This window comes from Leucoraja erinacea, chromosome 8, assembly GCF_028641065.1.
Source record: "Leucoraja erinacea ecotype New England chromosome 8, Leri_hhj_1, whole genome shotgun sequence".
Taxonomy (NCBI): Eukaryota; Metazoa; Chordata; class Chondrichthyes; order Rajiformes; family Rajidae; genus Leucoraja; species Leucoraja erinaceus.
In genome coordinates, this window is record NC_073384.1 from 42,523,584 (window position 1) to 42,543,890 (window position 20,307).

The following is a 20,307-nucleotide window of genomic DNA, read 5'->3' on the forward strand; positions in this document are numbered from 1 at the left end:
GTACAGGTTTGCAGGATAATTAGCTTCTGCAAACTGTACCTAGTGTAGAGGATAGTGGTAGTGTACGGAGCTGGTCAGCGCAGACTTAATGGGCCAAAGGGCCCGTTTCCACGCTGCATCTCTAAAGTAAATCTACCCTTTTTGAGTTTGGGATCAACAAAATGTACAAATCAGACTTCTGACAGTATTCTCACCATGTTAAAAAAAAAGTCGAACGTAACAATGAACCAAAATGTGTAACAAGGAAGGGGAACTGCTAATAAACAGAGCAGTACTTCTAAGACTACTGTCATCAATTATTTTCTAAAATGAACTACTCCCTGCAATAGTTCATATATGTCCAGAAGACAGGTGTAGTTGACTTCTGTCATGCCTTTTTCCTCTAACAAGAGGTGTGGCCCTTCAACAGGAGCGGCAAATTGGTGCAGCAATAGAGTTGTTGCCTCACAGCGCCAGAGACCTTGGTTCGATCCTGACCAAGGTTGTTGTCTGAGTGGAGTTTGCACGTTCACCCTGTGACCCCGTGGTTTCCCCCGGGTGCTCCGGTTTTCTCCCACACTCCAAATACGTATAGGTTTGTAGGTTAATTGGCTCCTGTAAATTGTCCCTAGTGTGTAGGAAAGAACTAGTGTGAACGGGTGATTATGGTCTGCATGGACTTGGTGGGCTGAAGGACCTATTTCCATGTTGTATCTCTAAACTAGACTAAACTAAACTAAATTAAACTGAACTATACTAAGAGGTCTTCTATCTTTACAGTTGGAAAATGTTTGCTTTTTTTGTCATTCCACATTGCATCAACAGCATTTCATGAGCCAAGGGTGTTTTATTGTCATATGTCCCAAAAGTAATAATGCAATTCTTAATTGCAGCAGCACAACAGATATATAAACATAGAAGTCATTTGGATGAACAGTCAGAAGTTCTAAGGAAAATTCTAACCCCTTTTTTCTCCTTTCCTTCAACATTGTGGTAAGCGGATTTGGGCAGAATATCAGAGCAAAATTCTAACTGATGGCTTGTGGCCTTGATTTGTTACAGCATTGAATGTACAAGGTAGATTTAAAGTCCTATGCCTGGACTAATACAGAATATTATTGTCGCCATGTGAGTTTGGCCCCTTTCATCAGTAACTCTGGAGTCATCACTGGACTGCGATGAAAGGCACTTTGATACAGAGCAGTGCAACCCTGCCTTGAATTAAAAGTATGTTGTGTCTCTGCTGGTTTGATTCACAGTTATTTTTTTTTCTTGCTCTCCCTTTCTGTTATTTCCAAAATCCCTCGCACTGGAACAGATGGACATGGCTTCAGGGGAAAGTGGGAAGCTTGGAAGATGGTTTCCGGATCTCTCTTGAATATAAAGGAAACAGCCGGAAGAACTGGGAGCTAACGGCTTTGGACTCAGTTACCCTGAAGAACTGCCATGAAGGTAAATACTGAAGCTTTCCTGAAAATAAAATGTGCTTGTAATGGAAACTGCTGCAAGCAGGACAATGAAAATGTTAAATTACAAAAATGTGTATTTTTTTGTTTTCTAAATATCACTTTCTTTTGCAATCAATTATTTTTGATAATCTTCTGAGAGTGGTGTGGGTCTTCAGTAGCCATCCTTGGTTAAAACAAGAGTGTGAATGAATTTACCATTTTCTCTGAACATAACTTTTAGCTGAAAATCCTTATTTTACTTTGCATCACTCAAGTAACGATGTTCCATATAACATGCACGCAGTTTGCTCTGCTAACACTTCTATCCTTTAAGATGTTTGATGATGATGATGATGATAATACTTTATTACCACCTGCACCTCTGTTCCTGGGTACAGTAAAATTCATTATTTTGCGTACAATTCAGTAAAATTGTACTAGAGATAAGCGTAATCATAGATAAGTACAAAAGTGCAACGATTGTAATCTAGTACACTTCTCCAAAACAGTATACAAAGAGTTGCCATGTTTCCGGCGCCCATAAAGTTTCAAAGTTCTTAGAGTGCAATTTTAACTTGGCCTTAAAGGCTCGTTGTCCTGGCAACACCGATGCTCTCCTCCATCCGCCGCCATCTTGAAAACGGCCCTTCATCTAGTGTCCACAGCCTCCCTCCCACCCTCCTTCCCGGTCTTCGAGGTCGAGCAGGAGTCGCGCCTCGGACGACTCCAGGTGAGTTCCCAGTTTCGCGGTGGACAAGCCAGGCCTGTTGTCGAGCTATGACCACGGCCTTGCTGGGAGCCCCAGCATCCCTTTTAACAAAGTTTTTGAAATATCTTGGGGTGTTTTGCTCCATAAAAGACGGTACAAATTAGTTATTTCTTTGTCTCTTTTATACGATGCTCAGTGGGATTCCTGAATGCTTCACTGAAATGATCACTTCTATTAATCTTCAAAAAAACACTGATGTTACAGTACTCTTGATTGTCACTGCAGCATTTTTCAATGTTTTATTAATGCTGCAACATGCCTCACTAATGTAGGTAATAGAAACACTGCAGATGCTTGAACTTGAGCAAAAAAAGTGTCGAAAAGTGTCAACTGGTCAGACAGCATCTGCGGAAGGAATACTGTCAATAGACGACGGTTCGGGTCATGAGCCTTCCTCAGACTGACCCACCGAGTGCCTCCAGCACTTATTTTTATAGGCTTTATAAATGAATAAAAATTCTGATGAATTCTTGTCCTAGTTTTCAGCATATCTAGTAATTAAAATTGTGATCTACTTAAACATTAATGAAGTAAAAACATTAATGGAGTAAAAGGTTACAATATATATGAATTAAAGTGTTTGGACATGGTTAAATAATCTCTTTTCACAGTCCTAGAGCTCTACTGCACATAAGCAGTCTTTTAAGCCTACCCGTGTGCCACCTCTAATGACTATCTATGATGGTCCAATTTGCTTGCATTGTCTCATATCCCTTTATACCTTTCCTATCTCAGTAGTTGTCCAAATGCCTTTTAAGTATTGTAATTGTAAGTGCCTCCACCATGTCCTCTGACAGTTATAGAGTCTTAAAGTGTGGAAACAGGCCGATCGGCCCAACATGTCCACACCGAAATCCCTTGTAAAGTACATAATGCATAGAAACAGCCCACTAAGTCCATATGCAAGAGTTGCTCGGTTTTGGCACCAGCTTCAAAGTCCCAGCTGCAGCTGGCCATCAAGGCCCGTTGCAGCCTTTGCCTCTACACGGATCGTCCCTCTCCTCGCCCGGCCACCTTCATCCTCCAAGCCCCCGTGGCGCATCCCGTAGCCGATCTTGAGAGCATAGAAGGTATTGTTTTCATGCTGTATGACTGAGCTTTCCACCTGCTCCTGATGAAGTGGTTCTCTCATGGTTTCCCCTTCTCCATTTTGAGTTGCTGCGGTATGTGTATTCCCACATCCAGTCAGGATGTTCCCTCTTTTTTAATTAACACACTGTATTTCACTGTTGCAACAGCCTGTTTTACCAGTCCTCCAGCTGATTTCATCAACACTACAACATGTTTCACTAATATATCATAGATGCCAACTATAAATATTTCTCTGTAACAGTCAGCACTTACCCAGTCCTGTCAATGTGTCATGTTTGCTCATTGAAATCAACATTTATAACAGTTGGAGGCGCTTGGTGTTGAAGTCATCCAGACTGCCCTCAATTTTCCTTGCACAAATACGCAGAACCTTTCTGCATGCACAATCATTTGAAGATCATCGGTATTTTGCACAAATGGTAGCACGTGTGGAACTAAATAAAGGCAGGGTGCATTGTGTGAGTTCCACTCATAGAAAATAGAATTACTAATCTTATAAATTTTCGATTTGTGAGCTCAGTATTCTATTTTGGGAATGGTTTGAGATCTGCATTAGTACAGGAATTGGGGCATTATAGTCATACAGCATGGAAACAGGCCCTTCAGACCAACTTGCCCACACTGATCAAAATGGCCCATCAACACTAGTCCAACCTGCCTGCATTTGGCCCACATCCTTCTAAACCTGTCCTATCCATGTGCCTGGCTTTATTCAATTTAATGTTCTTCATACACCTCACACCTTTTCCTTCTTGATAATAACTTGCCCCTTAATATTAGCATACCTCATACCTACTTCACCTACCTCCATGTTCTCCATATCTCGCTCCTTGGTGTAAAAAATGCAAATTATCTATTTAGTACCTCACCCACTACATCTTGCTTCAGACATATCTTTCCTCCTTTGTCCCTGAGTGGTTCTACCTTCTCCCATTCTACCCATTTGCTTTTAAAGCATATATAAAATGTCTTGGGGATTGTCTTTGCTCCTACTCCAAAGATGTACAGATTTAGAGGTTAATTGGCTTTGTAAAATTGTAAATTGTCCCTAGTATGTGTAGGATGGTGTTAGTATGTGGGGATCGCAGGTCGGCGCAGACTCGGTGGGCCAAAGGGCCTGTTTCAGTGCTGTGCCTTTAAAGTAAACCCAATTAAACCACCCGCCAACGGCCTTTTATGGCCCCTTTTAGCACTCCTGATTCCTGTTAGACTTATTTCTTGCTTTCTTTATAGCCCTGAAAGATTCAGTCTGATTTCAGCTTCCTAAACATAAAATAAACGTTTTCATTTTCGCCTCTTGTCATCTAAATTTCCAAAATCACAGCATGATTAAAATGTTCAACTTTTGGAATGACTTGGTATTATGACCTTGCTGACACTAACAAGACATGCCAATTTAATATCATATTAGCTTATTGGAACTTACCACTTACACTAATTAGCACATTGCACAGTGAGATGGTTTTGGAGCAGAATTTGGTAATTCAGCCCCTTGAGTTTACTCCACCATTCAATCCTTGCTAATGTATCTTTCCCTCTCACCCCAGTCTCCTGCCTTCTGCCCATAACCTTTGACACACTTACTCATCAAGAATCTGTCAATCTCCACTTTAAAAATGCCCAATGGTTTGGCCGCCACAGCCGTCTGTGGCAATGATTCACCACCCTCGAGACAGTCGGAGAGTCTTACAGCATGGAAACAGGCCCTTCAGCGCAACTTTCCCAAACCGGCCAATATGTCCCATCTACGCTTGTCCCATCTGCCTGCATTTGGTTCATATCCCTCTAATCCTGTCCTATCCATATATAACCATATAACAATTACAGCACGGAAACAGGCCATCTCGGCCCTACAAGCCCATGCCGAACAAATTTTTTTTCCCCTTAGTCCCACCTGCCTGCACTCGTACCATAACCCTCCATTCCCTTCTCATCCATATGCCTATCCAATTTATTTTTAAATGATACCAATGAACCTGCCTCCACCACTTCCACTGGGAGCTCATTCCACACCGCCACCACTCTCTGCTTAAAGAAGTTCCCCCTCATATTACCCCTAAACTTCTGTCCCTTAATTCTGAAGTCATGTCCTCTTGTTTGAATCTTCCCTATTCTCAAAGGGAAAAGCTTGTCCACATCAACTCTGTCTATCCCTCTCATCATTTTAAAGACCTCTATCAGGTCCCCCCTTAACCTTCTGCGCTCCAGAGAATAAAGACCTAACTTATTCAACCTATCTCTGTAACTTAGTTGTTGAAACCCAGGCAACATTCTAGTAAATCTCCTCTGTACTCTCTCTATTTTGTTGACATCCTTCCTATAATTTGGCGACCAAAATTGTACCCCATACTCCAGATTTGGTCTCACCAATGCCTTGTACAATTTTAACAATTTATCCATGTGCCTGTCTAAATGTTTCTTAAATGTTGTAATAGTCCCTACCTCAACTACTTCCTCTGGCAGCTCATTCCATACGCCCACAACCCTTTGTGTGCTAAAGATACCCCTCAGGTTTCTATTAAATCTTTCCTTCCTCATCTTAAACCTATGTCCTCTGGTCCTCGATTCCCATACTCTGGGCAAGACTCTATGCGTCTACCCAATCTAATCCTCTCTTGTACACCTCTATAAGATCACCCTTCATCCTCCTGCGCTCCAAGGAATAGAGTCTTAATGGTGCTTCCTTTTATTCTGAGACAGTGTCCTCTGGTCCTAGACTCCCCCACTAGTGGAAACATCCTTTCTACATTCACTCTAACAAGGATTTACACTATTCAGTTAGTTTCAATAAGGCCCCTTCATCCTTCTAAAGTCCACGAGTACAGGCCCAGACCCATCGAATGTTCCTCATACATTAGCGCAATCATCCTTGGAATCTTGCTCGTAAATCTCCTCTACCAATACCCTCCCGTGTTCAAATTGTGCATTTTGTAAACCAAGCGCAGCTTTGGTAGAACAAAAAAAAGAGAATGTAATGTCTATATGATTGACATTCATTATTATACAGTCTTATAGGTGAAGAAAATAATAACTGATATCTAATGGCATTTAGAGCAGTTTAAAAAGCCACACTCCACAGACGTGCAGGTTTGTCGACTAATTGGCTTGGTAAAATTGTAAATTATCCCTAGTGTGCGTAGGCGCCGTTAGTGCGCGGGGATCGCAGGTTGGCATGGACTCAGTGATCCAAAGGGCCGGTATCCAAGCTGTATCTCTAAACTAAACTAAACTAAATTAATTATTTTGCGACTTCCATCTGCCAGGCATATGAACAACTCTTTGGGTGGCCTAAATAGATGACATTTTTATACGTACCTGTTTACTTGCAATTTGCTTAATTGCAGTTGCTATTTATCATAACTGTTTCCTGAGTCTTGCTTTTTCCTGTACACTCCCTACTGTGAACAGATTGTTGCAGCGTCAACAGAGTTTCTGTCAGACTTCACAGGTGGCCAAGAAATGACACCGTTTTCAATAGGTTCACCGATACATAGACAATAGGTGCAGGGGTAGGCCATTCGGCCCTTCGAGCCAGCACCACCATTCAATGTGATCATGGCTGATCATCCACAATCAGTACCCCGTTCATGCCTTCTCCCCATATCCCTTGATTCCGCTAGCCCCAAGAGCTCTATCTAACTCACTTTTGAATGCATCCAGTGAATCGGCCTCCACTGCCTTCTGTGGCAGAGAATTCCACAAATTCACAACTGTGTGAAAAGGTTTTTCCGCATCTCAGTTCTAAATGGCTTGCCCCTTATTCTTAAACTGTGGCCCCTGGTTCTGGACTCGCCCAACATCGGTAACATGTTTCCTGCATCTAGCGTATCCAATCCCTTAATCATTTTATGAGATATCCTCTCATCCTAAATTCCAGTGAATACAAGCCCAGTCGTTCCATTCTTTCATCATATGACAGTCCCGCCATCCCGGGAATTAACCTGGTGAACTTACACTGGGCTCCCACAATGGCAAGAATGCCCTTCCTCAAATTAGGGGACCAAAACTGCACACAATACTCCAGGTGTGGTCTCACCAGGGCCCTGTACAACTGTAGAAGGACCTCTTTGCTCCTATACTCAACTCCTCTCGTTATGAAGGCCAACATGCCTTAGCTTTCTTCACACGACTGCAATACCTGTATGCTTACTTTCAGTGACTGATGTACAAGGACCCCCATATCCCGTTGTAGTTCCCCTTTTCCTAACCTGACACCATTCAGATAATAATCTGCCTACCTGTTCTTGCCACCAAAGTGGATAATCCCACATTTATCCACATTATACTGCATCTGCTATGCATCTGCCCACTCAGCCAACCAATCCAGGTCACCCTGCATCCTCATAGCATCCTCTTCACAGTTCACAGTTTTGTGTCATCTGCCACTCAGCTTTGTGTCATCTGCAAATTTGCTAATGTTACTTTTAATTAATCTAAATAATTAATGTACATTATATTGTAAATAGCTGCGATCCCAGCACCGAGCCTTGCGGTACCCCACTAGTCACTGCCTGACATTCTGAAAGGGACCCTTTAATCCCTATCTTCACATGCTGGCCAATACTTACAACTGCCTAATAACATTGAGATGGATTATCAGATAATTATTAATTAGGTTTTTATTAATATATGCTGTTTGCATATTGACTATTCTGTTTCCTTAATAATAATAACAACACTTCATTGACTGTACGGTATCCTCAGGTCATGAGTGGAAGTGTGCAAATGCAGGCTTTCTCTTGCTTATATAATCCATGGCAATTGATGCCAGGACTAACAGACTTCAAGATTCATGTAAAAAGTGTTATCTGATTAAGAATAAAACTTCTCAACTGCACCTGATATCGTTAAACACCGAACCTTGAATTTTCTTTTCCTGTGTTTCCGTATTCGTGGATACAGGTAGTTCTAGTTCTAATTTGCCACATAGGCACCGCTGGTAGAGTTGCTGCCTCACAGAGCCAGAGACCTGGGTTCGATCCCGACCTCAGGTGTTGGTTGTGTGGAGACTGTGTTAAAGAAAATGTGGCCCCATTCAAATTTTGCCCCCCAGGGGGCAGCACTGTGGCACAGCGGCAGAGTTGCTGCTTGGAGCTCCAGAGACCTGGGTTCGATCCTGGTTACGGATGCTGTCTGTATCCATGCTTTCCAGAGATGCTGCCTGACTTGCTGGAGTTGCTCCAGCACTTTGTGTCTTTTTTTTCTATACCAGCACCTGCAGTTCCTCATATCTTCTTTCACTTTCTAGATGGTTTATAAATGTAATAGTCATAAATCCTTTTACACAACATTATAATTTCCAACATTTTCAAAGGAGGGTGGCGATTCTTATTTTGAAGCCTTTTTAATGGGATTAACCACAATAATTTGCTCATGTTGTGTATGCAGTTTATATCACCTTTTCAAGTTTCCATGATAAACGTAAACAGGAATAGTTATGTTGTGGGAAACTGTGATTCTGTGACCTCTCAAAGGCACTCCTGCCATAATCATCATACTGCACAGAAGCTGCACAGTAAAATCCTATCAATCATTGGCGTTATGGTGGAAAATAAAGTGCGTTTTATGTGCCATTCCATTTGTGGTTGTATTTCAGGTCCTTTGACAGGCTCCAGGACAACGCTTGAGGGAACGTTCAGTTGCTGGAATGGGGTAGCTATTAAACTGAGGCAGCTCTGCGATTTCACTGAGGACTGCAGCAAGGCAGAAGATGAAGGAGCAGTGTGTAGTGAGTCCATTCATCTTTATTTTACATGCATGCTGATGTCAATGTGATAGCATGTCAGCCATTATCCACCACAGACTCACCATTTTGTGAGACGCTATCAGATTTTGTTAGGCAAGATCCGATTATTTACTGTTTAATGTTGGCAGATCTATTTAGTATATTCTAGTTTAGTGAATTTTATTATTTTCGCGTGTACCCAGGTGCAGTGAAAATCTTTTGTTTGCATGCCAACCAGTCAAAGAAAAGACTGTATATCATCAATGTAGAAAGAAAGAACTGAAGATGCTGGTTAATACCCAAAAGGACACAAAGTGCTGGAGTAACTCAGCGGGTCAGGCAGCATCTCTGGAGAAGGGTCTCGACCCAAAACATCACCTATTCAATCTGAAGACGACTCTCAAACCAAAACGTCACCAAGTCAGATTCATGAGAGATGTGTCAAAAGAAACTAAGATGCTGGTTTATACCAAAGATTGATGCAAACTGCAGGAGTAACTCAGCGGGTAAGACAGCATCTCTGGAGAAAAAGATAAGGTGACATTTTGGGTCATCTATATAGGTATATACAGTGACTTGCAAAAGTTTTCATACCCCTTGAACTTTTCCACATTTTGTCACGTTTGTCACAATTTGAAAACTATATATCATTTTCCTTCCACTTCACAATTATGCGCCACTTTGTGTTGGTCTATCACATAAAATCCCAATAAAATACATTTACGTTTGTGGTTGTAACGTTACAAAATGTGGAAACGTTCAAAGGGTATGAATACTTTTGCAAGCCACTGTAGGTGACAGGAAGCGTTCCAACCCAAAACATCGCTGATCCATGTTCTCCAGAGATGCTGCCTGACCTGCTGTTACGGCAGCACTATGTGTCCTTTTATGAATACAATCAAGTTGTCCACACTGCACGGATAAAGGGTACAGCATTTAGTGCAATGATTTAACAATAAAGTCCGATTAAAGATAGTTTAAAGGTTTCCCATTTCCCTGTACATAAATTTGGAGAGGGAACATCACATGTCAAATCAACATTGTAAAAATAAAAGGAAATCAATTGATATAGGTAATTTAGCAGGCATAACTGTAGCAAAAATAAAATAAAATAGCATGCTGCTATTGAGGCTGAAAAGATCTGACTATTGATCAATTGATCAATATTTGATGGTTATTCCTCACAGACAGCAAATTACAGTTATACTTGCAGCGAGTTTGGTTTAAGTGTGGAAAAAGATGATTTAGGTATTCAAAGTATTCAGGTTTAGAAACAAGAGTTAAGAGTGTTTTATTGTCATATGTCCCAAAACAGAACAATGAAATTCCTACTTGCAGCAGCACAGCAGACATGTAAACATACTCTGTAAAACTCATACATATATGTACACATATACATATACATATATATACATACACACATATATACACACACACATACACACATACACACATACACACACACACACACACACACACACACACACACACACACACACACATATGTTATAAAGTTACAAAAAGTACTCATCCCTTCTTTGTAAACCGGGTCTGCCTTTGTTACACCAGGGGAAAGAAAGTGCCTTAAGACCACAAAAACTGCTGAAAAATTAGAACAAACCTCCTGATGGATGATAAAACACTCGAGAACCTGTTAAGAAAAATGCTGTTCTCCAGGTTAATCTCATTTTCAAATCCACGGCAGCATTTTTTGCAGGAGTTGTGTGAGTGCATTTCCACCCCAAGCTTTTCAAATCAATCTCTGTAATACCGGGGATTAAGAGCTGTGAACAGCTGATTAAAACTGCTTAAGATTTGACTTTGACTAATATCAGCAGAATTTTTTTAAATGGGTAATGACAGGGTTAGTAATTGCTGTACTATTCACAATACGTTGGGCTTAATGTTTTATAGGCAGCACCTAGTAATAGCAAATGTGTTGGCATGAAGCTGAAAATGCACAAATTCCCCTCAGAATGGAAAACACCATCACTTCAATAAGAGGGGTCACTGATTCACCATCGTGAGTGGTTAATCTAACAGTTTTAAAGACCAAAATTAGAAAGTATATGCATGCACATCCTTCCTTTTTATAACATTTGTGATTACATGACAGTATGATAGAATGCACATTACCTTTTAAGTAATCACCTACCTTATATGAGTAACCTAATGATAAATTATTCCCGGAATGATTAAATGCAATGATTATAATGGACATTGTTTAATCAAAGTCTGTAAGACATTCAATGTTGACGACAAGTGGGAGTTATTACACCGTTATTTTTTGGGAGGTTACAAAAATATATTTATTTTATATGGATCTGGTTGTTTAAAATGGATAATAACATTTATCATCATTACTGATTTCTTTGGACATGGTCTACTGCCAATGTAGTAATGCCTAGAATCCTGCTTATGCCACATTAATGAGTTTGATGCATTTTGTGTAACATAAGAAGAATAAGCAGCTTGCGTAGATCTTTTTCCACAATCCACAATTCTCAATAAAACCTGTAAACAGTTCAAAGTTGATTTTATATTCTCATGTTAATCCTGTCAATGGAAAGTGTCGCCTTTCATGAAGTCTTGGCAGAACTTGTTTGTTGACCAATGTTGCTCGTTGAACACTGGTCTAGAAATACTTTGATAGTTTAGATTATTGTCACGTGCACTGAAGTACAGTGAAAAGCTGTTTTGCCATGTGCCATTCAGTTAACGAAAAAACTATACATTAAAACAATCAAGCCTCCCATAGTGTACACTTACAGGAGAGAGGGAATAACGTTTAGTGCAAGGTAAACCTTCAAAGGTAGATAGGGTGGTCACAGGTAGATAGGGTGGTTAAAAAGGCTTTTGGCACATTGGTCTTCATTAGTCAGAGCATTGTATCGAAGCTGGGGGGTCTTGTTGCAGTTGTATAAGATGTTGGCAAGCTCATATTTGTGTTCACTTTTAGGCACCATGTTATAGGAAAGATATTGTCAAGCTGGAAAGGGTGCAGAGAAGATTTACAAGGATGTTGCCAGAGCTCAAGGACCTGAGCTATAAGGAGACTATAACAGACTAGGACTCTATTCCTTGGTGCACAAGAGGATGAGGGATCTTATAGAAATGTACAAAACTGTGATAAGAATAGATCAGGTAGCTATATGTGCATAAATGCTCGATCAATGTAAGACATATTCTAATCCAATTTAAAACTTTACATATAGACATATTACTCAAAAACAAAAAAAAGTAAACTTTTTCCAAATGTCTCACCCATCTGTGATAAATGTCTATCCCAAGAAGCAACTATAGCACATTCCTTTGTTTTTTGTATAAAAATCCAAATATTTTGGAATTAAATCTTTGAAATTTTTACAAAATTATTAAAAATAAAACTGAGACCGAACGTAGAATTGATTATTTTTGGAACAATGGAAGCCAGCCTTGAGTTGACTTCGTTCCAAAAGAGCTTACTTAATTACGGTTTAATAACGGGAAAAAAACTCATACTTAAATTCTGGAAAAACGCCCCAACACCAACGATAAATATGTGGATTTCAAATATGTCCGAAGTGTTACACCTGGACGACATGAGATTCCTCCTAGCAGGCAAACCAGAACCAGAGATTTCCAAAAGATTTTGATTGAGTTTTACGTTTCTAAGGGTCTCTCTTGATCACTCTTTCACGCACTTACTATTTTTTGAGTTTTACGTTTCTAATCTTGATCACTCTTTCACGCACTTACTATCCTATCTAACCCTCTTTATCTTCTTTTTAAAGTTTAAAATATGAAGTGGTGCAGGAAATGTATTATGTTATTTTTGGCTTATATCACTGTAATGTACACTACTTCTAATAAATAATAAATAAATAAATAAATAAATAAATATTATTTTTTTTTAAAGGATAGATCAGGTAAACGTACAGAATCTTTAGCCCAGAATAGGGGGATCGAGAACCAGAGGATATAGATGAAATGTGAGGGGAGAAAGATTTAATAGGAAACTGAGGGATAACTTTTACATAAAGGGTGGTGGGTATATGGAAACAGCCGCTGGAGGAGGTAGTTGAGGCAGGTGCTATTGCAATGTTTAAGAAACATTTAGACAGCTACGTGGACAGGATAGGGTTGGAGGGATATGGGCCAAATGCAGGCAGGTGGGGCTACTATAGATGGGACATGTTGCTGGGTGTGGGCAAGTTGGGCCGCTGGGCCTGTTTCCATGCTGCATGACTCCATGATTCCATGACTCTCTAAAGTCGAATAAGAGATTGTCCGAGAGATTGTCCGAGGGTCCGCAATGAGGTAGACGATAGGTAATGTGCCTAGCGCAGGCAATTTTATTCATTAAACAGCTACCAAAATATATCCAAGTTCAGCACAAGGACAAAGAGTACAGCAGTAAATCTAAAGGATGGGATATCTATATATTCATTTCTTGAGGTCTGGGTGTCACTGGTAAAACCAACATTTATTGCCCATCCTTAATTGCCCTCTAGTCGGCTCAAGTTCTTCTGGTGAAAATATTCCCATAGTTCAAATAGAAGGGAATTCCAAGATCTTACCATTCATATGAATGGCTTGGATGAAGACTGAAGATATGGTTGCTAAATATGCTGTTTACAAAGGATTTTTTTTTTTTTTACATTTCCTCTTGTAGGAAATTCTAGAACAAGAGGTCAAGGTTTTGATAGAGTCGACACAAGAATTTTTCTCTCTGAAGACTATGAAGGCATTCTCTTCCTGCAAGAGCAGTGGAAGCAAAGTCTTTGAATATTTTTAAGACAGATGTAGATCGATATTGGAAATGTGACATGGTAATAGTTTATGATGAGTAGCGGTGAAAGCAGAGTTGAGGTTCCAATCAGATCAGCCATAATCTTATTGAATGGTGAACCAGTCTTAAGGGGTGAAGTGGCCTACCTCTGTTTCAAATTAGTATGGTTGTAAAATGGATTATTAAATGCTTAACTCTCGTATTTGAGGGACATTGCTATTGTCAAATTGACAGCTACATTTGTTTGCATTACAACATCAGAATAAAAGGATGTGCCTTTAGAATCGAGTTTAGTTTAGAGAAACAGACCCTTCGGCCCTGCACCGACCAGCGATCCCCGTACATGAGCACTATTCCACACACGAGGGACAATTCACAATCTTTACCAAAGCCATTTAACGTACAAACTTGCACGTCTTTGGATTATGGGAGGAAACCGGAGCACTCGGGGAAAACCCATGCGGTCATGGGGAGAACGTACAAACTGGAAGGCAGCAACTCTACCACTGCACCACCGAGTTGCCCCCAGTAGGTGTTGTATCTATGGAACTCATTGGCACAAACGGCTGTGGCGGCCAAGACATTGGGTAGTTTTAAATCGGAGATTGATAGATTCTTGATTAGGAAGGGTGTTAAAGGTTATGGGGAAAAAGCAGGAGAATAGTGTTGGCAGGAAAAAATAAATCAGCCATGATTGAGTGGCGAAATAAACTTACTGACCTAATTCTGCTCCTGTGCCTTATGGTCCAACAGTAATTACACTTAAATAGCACATCAATGACAGTATTTGGCCCATGATGTTCTGGCAAAGTGAAAGACCCCATAGAAATCGTCAAGTTCATTGTTGTTATCAGTTCATTTGATCTTGCAGCCTGTTACAACCTTCATTACTGAGGAAAGGAATAGTGCTGGGATAATACTGAAAGGTTAAATTGGTATTTGAAGGATCTCTTTATTTACCTTGTGGAAGGAAAAGATAGAGAAAATAAAAAGCAATTCAAATTAGAGTTTTCATCCTGAAAGTATATAATGCTTCCTATATTTTAAAGTGGAGATTGTCAGATACTTGATTGGTAAGGCTGCCAAGGGTTATGGGGAGAAGGCAGGAGAATGGGGCTGAGAGTGAAAGATAGATCAGCCATAATTGAATGGCGGAGTAGACTCGATGGGCTGAATGGCCTACTCCTGCTCCTATGACTTACAATCCAACAATACTTTCAACATCTTTACTATTATTTGCATTTGTTGCCTCTTTACAAATTGTCCAAAACAATAATTTTTCTGAAAAAATATTTTCTTGTATATAATTTAATATTATTCCGATTCATTTCCTTTTATTGTTTCTTATTTTCTGGTCCAATATTCCAGTTTAGTGTGCTAATATTCTAAATTTACATGATTGTGTTGTTAAATACCATGGGTTCTCTCCTCATTCAGCTTCTATCTGAGTAGTATAGTTTGAAGTTCAATGTACATTTTTGGAAATGTCAAAGACGAGAGAGTGTAGATTTATCATGAGAAGGGCAAAGTTTAAAGTAGATCCGCTCTCTAGTCAGTGAGAGGACGGTTCAGTTGCCTGGAAGAAACCGTCCCTGAATCTGGATACTGACTCCCTCCGCATTACATATTTAAGGTGAGAGGGGCAAAGTTTAAAGGAGATGTGCGGGGCAAGTTTTTACACAAAGGGTGGTGGGTGTCTGGAGCACGTTGTCAGGATTGTGATGGAGGAAGACACCATAGTGGTGTTTAAGACACTATGAATATGTATGAATATACAGAGAATGGAGGGGTATGGATCAAGGTTTCCAGGTTTCAAGGTCAGCTTATTGTCACATGTACCAATGAAGGTACAGTGAAATTTGAGTTACCATACAGCCATACTAAGTGAAAAGTAACGAGACACACAACCACATAAAAGTTAACATAAACATCCACCACAGTGGATTGTACATTCCTCACTGTGATGGAAGGCAATAAAGTTCCATCTTCTTCCTCTTGTTCTCCCACGGTTGGGGCAGTCAAACCATCCGCAGTCGGGGCAGTCAGAGCCCCCACAGCCGACGATCGAAGGATGGGGTTGGGGTGATCAAAACTCCCGCATCGAGGTGGTTGAAATTCTCTACGCGGCATGGAGCTCCTGAATCGGCCTCTTCTTACCAGAGGCCGCGGGCTTCACGATGTTCAAGGCCGCAGGCCTAGCAGTTGGAGCTTCGATCTCCGACAAAAGGGATCGCAAGCTCCGCAATGTTAGTCCCGCAGACTCTTGCGGCTTGGAGCGCCCGTCGGTCTCCAGGATAGGCCGTCAACTCCACTATGTTAGGCCGCAGTGGGGATGGAGATACGATACGGAAAAAAAATCACATCTCCGTCGAGATAAGAGATTGAAAAAAGTTTCCCCTCACCCCCCCCACCACATTCCCCACATAAAACAAACCAAGGAACACAAAAACATACTGTTTAAAACATACTAAAAATAACAAAATGAAGAAAGGACAGACTGTTGGCAAGGCAGCCACTGCTGGTGGCGCCACCCAATCATGTGCAGGCAGATGAGATTAGTTTATCTTAGCATCGTGTTCAGCACAGACATTGTGGGCTGAAGGGCCTGTTCCCGAGCTTTACTGCTCTATGTTCTATTTGCACACCTTATGTTAATCTCAGTGCCATTTGCATTGGCCACATATCCTTCGACCACCCACAATATTAAAGTGTTTTGACAAAGACCTTGAGAGAATGGTTTGAAGCAACCATATGAAACATTGAAAATGATAGAATTCTGAAATGTACAGAGTACTATGTTTACATGTTCTGTTGTGTTGCTGCAAGTAAGAATTTCATTGTTCTGTCTGGGACATAGGACCATACGACCCACTTGACTCTGGAATGTAGTGGAAATGCATAGCATGACTTTTTCTGATGCAGGAGGATAGGTGGCCAGCTCTGAGCAAGACACCCAATGTTTCTTCCCCACAAGTGTTGCTGAGTTTGCCGTTCCGTTTCCAATGTCTTGTGCCTCAACATAGAATAGAAACAGCTATCCATACTGTGGGATGTAAACCACCCCGAGGCACTATCTATATCCGTCCAAGTCATTAACTACCTGGCAAAAACCAAGCTGACCACTTAAAGATGAATCCATCTAATTGCAAATGAAACTATACTTTATAAACGTAGCATTTTGAAGCAGAAGATAGACAACAATTGCAGAAGTAACTCAGCGGGTCAGGCAGCATCCCCATAGAAATGGAATAGGTGATGTTTTGGGTCGAAACCGTTCTTCAGACATTTTGACCCTATACGTCACCTATTCCTTTTCTCCAAAAATGCTGCTTGCCACTTAGAAGCAGATTGCTGGAAATAATCCACTCTTGCTGCCACACATCCCCAGTTAATTCAATGATACTTTATTACCACATGTACCTAGGTACAGTGAAATGTTTTGTTCAGTTCAGTTCAGTTTCAGTTTAGTTTATTGTCACATTTACCGAAGTACAGTGAAAAGCTCTTGTTGCGTGCTAACCAGTCAGCAGAAAGGCAATGCATGATTACAAGCGATCCATTGACAGTGTATAGATACATGATAAGGGAATATGTTTAAATAAGGGAATAACATTTAGATAAGGCAATAATGTTAAAGTGTTTTGCATACAACCTGGTAAAATCATACAGCATTAGCAAATCATACAGCAATTTTTTTTAGATATTTTCAACTTAGAGACTATGTAAAACTCCACATGCAAGACTATTGATTTAGGGATCCAGAAACCCTTGATGAATGTTTGAATAGACATCCCAATACAAATAATTTAATATCTTATGTCTATAATATCCTCTTAGATACTGAGGTTCCGTCATCAGAATCATACAGACGAGCATGGGAGGATGAGTTGACTCAACCCACAATAAAAGACACATGGGATGAAAGCTTACAATATATAAACCACTGTTCGTTAAATGCTAGACACTCCTTGATACAATTTAAAATACTATATAGATTACATTATTAGAAGACAAAATTAAATAGGATTTTTCCAAATTTTTTACCTCTTTGTGATAAATGCCAATTTCAAGAAGCCAACTCATACCTTTGTAACGTATAAAAATTCAAGATTTTTGGACGGACATTTTAAAAATTATTTCTGAAGTTATCAATAACCAACTGGACCCAGATCCAAAATTAATAATATTAGGATTATCAGAACATAGCACAAACTTTACGATCAGTCAGAGACACTTTCTTGATTACAGTCTAATAACTGCGAAAAAATTAATACTAACAATTTGGAAAAAAACAGCAGCCCCCACAATTAAAATGTGGATTACGGAAATGACTGAGACCTTGCATTTGGAAAAAATAAGATTTGTCTTAATTGACAAACCAGAATTATTTGTTAGAATATGGTCTCCATTTATTGAATTCTTAAAAAAGTGAATTGGTTTAACGCAAAATCAGGGTTGAAACCTGAGTTTGGGATTGGATAATAATAATAATAATAATAATAATAATAATAATAATAATAATAATAATAATAATAATAATAATAATTTTATTTATAGAGCACTTTAAAAACAAACATAGCTGCAACAAAGTGCTGTACATCACTAATCATTGACAAAAAAGTTAATACACACCAAAAATAACAATCAAAAGAAATAGTAGGAAAAGACATGTAAAATAAAGAAACATCAAAAACACCACAAACAGAAGCAAAGCCTCAGGCATGGTCAAAAGCCAGGGAGTACAAATGTGTTTTAACATTTGATGAATAATGATACTTAATATCTCCTGGATCTATCTCCACAATCTTGTTATTTGTAATTTCTTTTTTCGTCTTCTTTTTCCACCTATTAGATTATAGTTTCTCTTATCTTTTTCTCTCTTTATCTTTATTCTTTAAAAAAAAAATTAAAAAACTGAAGCTATGTAAGAAATCTGTAATTAAGTTGTCGCTTATTATTATTTGTATACATGCTTCTAATAAAAATATTTATTAAAAAAACTTTTAAAAATCATACAGCAGACCTCACCTAGGCAGTACACATGAGTCGCCACGTTTCTGACGCCGATAAACTCACTTTTGCCGACCAAGTCCATTCCCTTAGACCTGTGGTTCTTGCGTGTTACAAGGGTCTTGCCACTTGGTGATTTTGTTTTGCAAATATCATGTCATCTGCTTCTGCAATTGTTTATTTTGGATAGGAAAATCATAGATACTCTTCGTTCACCTTCCAGGTAACCTTCCAGCCGGCTCACACTGTTCGTTCGAAGAAGATGATTGTGGGTGGTTTTCAGTGGCATCCGAGATGTATGAACCAACGTGGACAGTGAAAGACGCACGATCTTCCAGTGAAGAACCAGGGAGAAAATCATGTTATTCCGAAGGTGCCTGATACAAAATTTCATCTTTGAGCCAAGTGATATTAATTTAAATGGCTTAATAGTTTAGTATTGTCATTTGTACCAAGGTAGTTGAATACTGTTTAAGAAGGAACTGCTGGAAAATCAAAGGTAGACAAAAGTGCTGGAGAAACTCAGCGGGTGAGGCAGCATAAATGGAGCGAAGGAAATAGGCAACGTTTCGGGCCGAAATCCTTCTTCAGACTGATGTGAGATTGGGTGTGGGGGAGGGCGGGAAGAAGAAAGGATGAGGGAAATTGGAGGAGCAGCACCTTATATTTTGTTTGTGCAGTTTGCACCCCAGCGGTATGAACATTGACTTCTCTAATTTCAGGTAGTCCTTACTTTCTCCTCCCCTTCTCAGCTCTCCCTCAGCCCACTGGTTCCAACTCTTCCTTTCTTCTTCACCCCCCCCCCCCCCCCCCCCCCCCCCCCCCCCCCCCCCCCCCCCCCACCCCCCCCCCCCCCCCCCCCCCCCCCCCCCCCCCCCCCCCCCCCCCCCCCCCCCCCCCCTCACATCACATCAGTTGAAGAAGGGTTTTGGCCCGAAACGTTGCCTATTTCCTTCACTCCATAGATGCTGCCTCACCCACTGAGTTTCTCCAGCACTTTTGCCTACCTTGGTTGAATACTGGCCTTGATTGTTTAATCTATTGTCAGTTGTTCCGAGGTACAGTGAAAAGCTTTTTGTTGTGTGTTATCCAGTCAGTGGAAAGACTATGCATGATTACAATCAATCTGTCCACAGTATACAGATGCAGCATAAAAGGTATAACATTTAATGCAAAGTAAAGTCTGATTAAAGATAGGTCGAAGGTCTCCAATGAGGTAGGTGGGAGGTCAGGCCCCATACCTAGTTGGTGAGAGGACAGTTCTCAGTTGCTCCTCAAAAGCTGGAAAAACTGTCTCTGAATCTGGATACTGACTGACCCCCCCCCCCCCCCCCCCCCCCCCCCCCCCCCTTCCCCTCTTCCACCAACATCCTCTATATCCCTCACTTTGGCTCCTCTTCTCCCCTTATCTGACACCCTTTTGTTTAATTTTTACCTTTTGACTAGTTCTCGTTTTGAATAAGAGTGGCACAGTGGTGCAGCTGGTAGAGCTGCTGCCTCTAACTGCCAGAAA

General features: G+C 40.4%; 1 long non-coding RNA gene across 1 annotated transcript in view; it reads left to right on the forward strand.

Moving 5' to 3' along the window:
* The first annotated feature begins 834 nt into the window (after positions 1-834).
* Positions 835-20,307, forward strand: part of LOC129699620 (uncharacterized) — a 37,902-nt gene continuing 18,429 nt past the window's right edge. The window contains exons 1-3 of the long non-coding RNA XR_008723884.1: positions 835-1,431; positions 8,885-9,016; positions 19,018-19,167. This is a non-coding gene — a long non-coding RNA (uncharacterized LOC129699620). The remainder of the gene's footprint in view (positions 1,432-8,884; positions 9,017-19,017; positions 19,168-20,307) is intronic.